Source organism: Chrysochloris asiatica, unplaced genomic scaffold (assembly GCF_000296735.1).
Source record: "Chrysochloris asiatica unplaced genomic scaffold, ChrAsi1.0 scaffold00021, whole genome shotgun sequence".
NCBI classification, from domain to species: domain Eukaryota; kingdom Metazoa; phylum Chordata; class Mammalia; order Afrosoricida; family Chrysochloridae; genus Chrysochloris; species Chrysochloris asiatica.
In genome coordinates, this window is record NW_006408539.1 from 1,809,144 (window position 1) to 1,815,692 (window position 6,549).

Here is a 6,549-nt window from a genome sequence, read left to right on the forward strand (position 1 = left end):
CATAGAGGCCAGGCCCACATAGGTAAGCAGCAAAAAGTGCCATGGCAAAATTTAGTCCTCAGAGTCCTTTTCCTGAGACCAGCATGAGAAAGCTGGACAATGAATAAGGGAGAGCTTAGAAGAATCGATATATTTGAATTACGGTGTTGGAGAAGAATATTGAAAATACCATAGAAAGCCAGAAGAATGAATAAATCTGTCTCAGAATAAGTACAGTCAGAAAGCTCCCTAGAAGCCAGGATGACGAGACTTTGTTTCTCTTGCTTTGGACGTGTTAGCAGGAGGGTTCAGTCCCTGGAGAAGGATATCACGCTTGGTAAGGTGATTGTTGTTGTTGTTAAGTGCCATTGAGCTGGTTCCGACTCATAAGGACTCTGTACAGGGTTTCCGAGGATCAGCTGGTGAGTTTTAACTGCCGACCTTGTGGTTCACAGGAGGGAAAAAGAGGAAGAAACCCAATGAGATGGATTGGCACAGTGGCAGCAGCAATGGACTTAAAAGATAACATTGTTGGGGGGGCCGCAGAACCAGGACGTGTTTCATTCTGTTGTGCGTAAAGTCTCTGTGCGTCAGAATGGACTCAACAACAACAAGAAGCAAGAACACAAGTGGCACCAAAATCTCCCACAAAGCAGGTCTTCACCAAATATTTGTTCATCAGCTGATTGGCAGTGACACTTCGGAGGAGCTTCTATTATTTAATATTTTTCTAAAGTCCCGTATCTGATTAATGCCTGTTTTAATGAACATTCTAGGCTCGGCTTAATGGAATTCCATCTGGGTTTCAACTATTTAGAGATTATTGAATCCATTCCTCTAATTTTATACATGAGGTGGGGAAAGTAATTTGGCCAAAGTAACTAGATAGCTTGTCAATAGGTTTAACTGTGACTAGAATTCAACATTATAGATGCACACTCAGTGCACTCGCCTGCTTTAGTAAAAATAAATTATTGTCTTCCCCTCCCTCCCTTTCCCAAAAGGAAAATGTGTCTGTGTTCCTGGAAGCAAGACTGATTAAATTGCTGTTTTTATGTCTCAGTTCAGTAAGGTTCTGGGTTGGCCTACAGCGGCAAATAAATATCATAGGTGATGTGGCTATAAAAAGAAAAGCCCACACACCTCATGAGACTTCAGTAAGATGTACAACCTCTCCAAGAAGGCTGCTCTCCTGAGAGATTCTGACGCTGTCAACGATGTGGGCAGGTTGTCTGTTTACTGTCAGGTGAGCCCCCTGCTCTGTGAGGGTGGGGGAGAGGCCCTGGCAGCTGACTGGTTCATATCTGGGGACAGGAACTGAACGTGTGGCTAGATTGTTCTTTGCTGAATAAGACTTCCTTTGATTATATTTTTCTCCTACTTTGGTAGGAAGAATCATTTGAGGAATGTTACTTGTCTGTCTTTTGTAAAAGACAAATGGATCTGCTTGAATTTCTACAGGTGAGGAAGGGGCTCGAGTCCTTCACTCCAGCACACCAGCTGGATTCCTTGAGGAGCTCTTGGGCAGTCTAATGAGAGTGAGTTACATTAATACAATTTGGTCTGCGGAGAAAAAGAGGAAGACCCCCCAACTAGCTGAATTGGCACAGTGGCAGCAGCAATGGGCTCAAACGTAGGAGTATTTCGTTCTGCTGTGCATAGGGTCGCTATGAGTCGATGGCAACTCGACAGTACTTAACAACAACAACCCTTCTTTGTAAAGGTAACTTAGATTTTCTGTTTCTTCGCCTTCAAAGTGAAACTGAATGGAGGACTAGAAATGACCAGATTAAGACAACAAAGACGACTTTTCACCATTTTTGAATTAATAAAAGTGAATGAATATCACTTAGTCAAAAAAAAAATCCCATGAGTGGAAAGTACTTCTCGCGATGCGTTCGATGAACCCATTCTCTAAGTAGGTAGGTAGGTAACCATTTAAGCTGACCTTGTAAGTGCCGTTGAATCCCTGAAAGAACAATAACATTCAAACCAGGAGACTCTCATTGTTGAAGGAATGCCATGGCAACATCTCCATGAAGCTGTGACTGGGCGGCTGAGCCTGTGCCAACCTCCAGGTTCCCGCTATGTGTGTTCATGCATTTCACATGACCACCCTCCTCTGTAAAGCCTCATGCAACTATATATATTTAGTTGTTGTTGTTGTTAAGTGCTGTCGAGTCGGTTCTGACCCATAGTGACCATGTATAGGGTTTCCAAGGAGCTGCTGGTGAGCTTGAACTGCTGACCTTGCAGTTCAAACGGCTTTGCAGTCTGGCACATTAATCCACAGTGCCACACCAGGACTCCATATATTTAATTACACGTCCTTATATTAACAGCCTCTAGTCAGAACTTCAAGCTAATAACAAGGAGTGAAACTGAATAAATGCATCAGTGAGGGGGCAGAAAATATTCTGCACACAAACCTGTGCTAGATGAATGAACTTAAATACAAAGAAACACTTCCTCGCTTAGCGAGCTCCAAAGACGTATTAAGTATGTGGAGGTATCCACAACAGTAATAGCTATAACAAGCCAGAATTTTGCAAGGCAATTGGAATTCTTTCTGCAGGTAGAACACACTTTAAAAGTCTTTTTCAATTCAGTAATTCAGTTTTTGAGGACAGGAATTCAAAGGAACAAAATGTTCACAATTTAGTAGTTTCAGTATGTGCCAGCAACTACGCTCAGAGGATTCATAAAATCTTCATATCTGTTTAGATGATGCAGCTGAAGCCCAAGGAGGGTTGGAAATGTTGAGAGGGGGTTGAGGGAAGGAAAGTGAGGAGGAATGAAATGAACATTGACAGATACGTTTCTCTACGCCAGGAATTCTGATTTCTGCATTACATATGTTGTAGTTGTTGTTGAGTCTCAAGTGCCATTGAGTCTGTTCTGACTCATAGTGACCCTGCACAGGGTTTTCAAGGAGCAGCTGCTGGTTTTGAACCACTGACATAGTGGTTAACAGTTCTGTAATTATCCTAGAGTGCCACACCAGGACTTTACATCTATGCTCATTTTATTCCTCACCGTCATCCTTGGAATTGTTGGAGAAACGACTTTAATTTCTTTCGTTCATTTATTATTCAACAAATGCTTATTAGGTGCTTACTATGCTCCAGGCACAGGGCCTGTTGTTGTTGTTGTTGTTGTTAAATGCTGTGGAGTCAGTTCCGATTCATAGCCACCCTGTATAAGGTTTCCAAGGAGCAGCTGTTGGGTTTGAACTGCTGACCTTGTGGTTTGAAGTCCAGTGCTGGTCCTACAGTGCCACACTAGGAGTCCTTAGGCACAGGACTAGTTGCTGTAAATACAATATTGACCCAAAGACATGGTCCTTGGTCTCAAGTGATTTTTATGTTGAGGGGATGTTCTCAAGAGAAACAGAACTGGTATGTATACATATTCACACTGGAGTGAAATACATGTGTATATACACACATACACACACACTCAGATAAAGTGTATGTAAAGGTCGGTGGTTTGATTCCATCCAGACGTACCTCAGAAGAAAGGCCTAGTAATCTGTTTACAAAAGGTTGAAACCTTTGAAAATACTGTGGAGTACTGCTCTTCTCGGGCACACGTGATCACCATCAAGTTGCAAGGCACTGCTTTTCTTTCGTTGTTTTAAAATCTGGTAACATCTAGTTCTCCATTCAATTTGGTTTGGTTATTGTTGTTGTTAAGTACTGTAGAGTCAGTTCTGACTCATAGCGACCCTGTATGGTGGTGGTTATGTGCCGTGGAGTCGTAACCGACTCATAGCAACCCTGTACAGGGTTTCCAAGGCTATAAATCTTTATGGGAGCAGAAAGCCTCATCTTTCTCCCACGGAACAGCTGGTAGTTTTGAACTGCTGACCTTAAGGTTCGCAGCCCTATTCATAACCACTACGCTATTAGAGCTCCTAGCGATCCTGTATAGGGTTTCCTTTATGCAACAGAACTAAACAGTGCCTGGCCTTACCCCATACTCACAATCTTTCCTATATCAGAGCCTATTGCTGCAGTCAATCCATATCGTTGAGGGTCTTCCTCTTTTTCACAGACCCTCTACTTTACCAAGCATGATATCCTTCTCCAGAGACGGGTGCCTCCTGATAACATGACCCAATTTCATGAGATGAAGTCTTGCCATCCTCAATTCTAAGGAGAATATTGGCTTCTTCTAAGATTTATTGGTTCTTCTGGCAGGCTATGGTATGTTCAATATTCTTTGCCAACATCCTAATTCTAATGCAATAGTTCTCTGGTCTTCCTTATTCATTGTCCAACTTTCCTGTGCATATGAGACAATGGAAAATATTGAGTCAGGTACACCTTAGTCCTCAAAATGACATCTTTCCTCTTTAACACATTAAAGAGGCCTTTTGTAGCAGATTTGCCCAATGCAATATGTCATTTGATTTCTTGACTGCTTCTTCCATGGGCATTGATTGTGGATCCAAGTACAGTGAAATCAACTTCAACCTTTTCTCTGTTAGTCATGATGTTGTTTATTGGTCCATTTGTGAGGATTTTTGTTTTCTTTATGTTGAGGTATAATCCACACTGAAGATTGTAGTCTTTGATCTTTACCAATAAGTGCTTCAAGTCCTGTTTGCTTTCAGTAAGCAAGGTTGTGTCATCTGCAAATCACAGGTTGTTAATAAATTCTAATGTTGTGAACTTCTCATATAGTCCATCTTTCTCCAATTATTTGCTCAGCATACAGATTGAATAAGTTATTGCAAGGTTTGTTATGATCCACATAGTTAAATGCCTTTGCATAGTCAATAAAAACCAGGTAAGCAAATTTTTGATGGTCTCTGCTGTCATGCATTGAATTGTCCACCCCCCCCACCCCCCTTCATATCTCTTAATCCTATCACGACCTTGATTGGATTTAAGGGAGTCCTGCTGTGGCGCTGTAGGATAAGCACTTGACCGCAAGGTCGGTTTGAACTGCAAGGTCCATGGTTCAAACTCACCAGCTGTTTCTCGGAAACCCTATACAGGGTCACTATGAGTCAGAACTGACTCGACGGCACTTAACAGCAAAAACAATAACCCAGGGCTGTGGCATGAAGTACCTTTATTTTTATGAGATAAAAGGAGAGAGAAGTGAGCAGAGAAAGGGATCTACTTCCAAGAATGAGATACAGGCTGAATGGGTAAAGGAGGAAGAGTGGGATATATACATATTCATATATCCCACAAATATGGAAGAATTTGAAAGAGGATATTTGTACATGAGTATTTCTCTTTCATGCAAACACAGCTATGAATGTGGTGGAGCATGCAATTGTCACAATGATGAAAATTTCCTAGATATTATCAAACATCTTAAGGGAATGAGTTGATGGATCTGAGGGCTCAGGACCACAGTCTCAGGGGACACCATGGTCACTTGGTATAACATAGTCCACAAAGACAGTGTTCTTCATCCTGCTTGGGTGAGCAGTATCTGGAATCTGGAAAGCTCATGAATGGCTATCTAAAGTGCAGCTATTGGTTTCTCCATGTGCAGAAGAAAGAAAAGAGATAAGAAGTGAAGAGAATTGGAATCGATTACTCCAGTGGACTAATGGAACATGTGAACATCTGTCTCCATGACTCTGAGACCAGAAGAACTAGACAGTTCCTGCTACCACTACTGATAGCTCTGAAAGGATCACATTAGAAGGTCCTACATAGAGTAGGAGAAAATGTGCAACAAAACTCAAAAATACTTAATAGTGAAAGAAAGACTGGGTTTATTGGTCAGAGACTGGAGGAACCTGAGACTGTGGTCCTCCATCACCGTTCAGGTCTGGAATGAAACTTTCCCTCGTGTCCCAACTTTCAGCATATAGGGGGGAAAACAATGCTAGTAAGGCCTGGTCACCATGGAATGGTCAGTCATTCCAAATCAAAAGGGCAACATCTACCTAAGGACACAGTTGAGGAGGGCTGGGAAGGAGGGTGGAATGGCAATAGGAACCACAGGGAGGAAGGGGAATAACTGTAGTTGCATGGAGGGAAATACAATCATTGAGATGAAACAAAGTGTATGATTTGTTGAATGATGATCTTGTCTATAAACCATCACTTATTTCATAATAAAAAGTTAAAAATAAAAAGGAAAGAAAGACAGGGGATTTACTACCACCAAGAAAGAAAAGCCAGCATGGAGTGCATCTTTGGACCTGAGATCCCCGTACTGTGAAGCGCCTTGTTGTTGTTAAGTGTTATTAAGTAGGGTCCTTTCTGACTCTTAGCAACCCAGTATAGGGTTTCTGAGGAGTGGCTGGTAAGTTTGAACCACTGACCCTGCGGTTCAAACTGACCTTGTGGTCCAGTGCTTATCCCACCACACCACACCAGGCCTAGTGCCTAGATCCAGAGGAAGATTGATGCCAAGACACCTGGAGATCTCCAAGGAATGCTGGGCCTGCAGGTGCTAAAAGGAGACCAGGACTTTTCTCCATAGCCAGTGCTTTGAATTCCAACTTCTATCCTTTTAAACTGTAAGAAAATAAATTTCTGTTTGTTAAAGCCATCCATTTGTGGTATTTCTGTGAGCAGCTCTAGAGAACTAAGG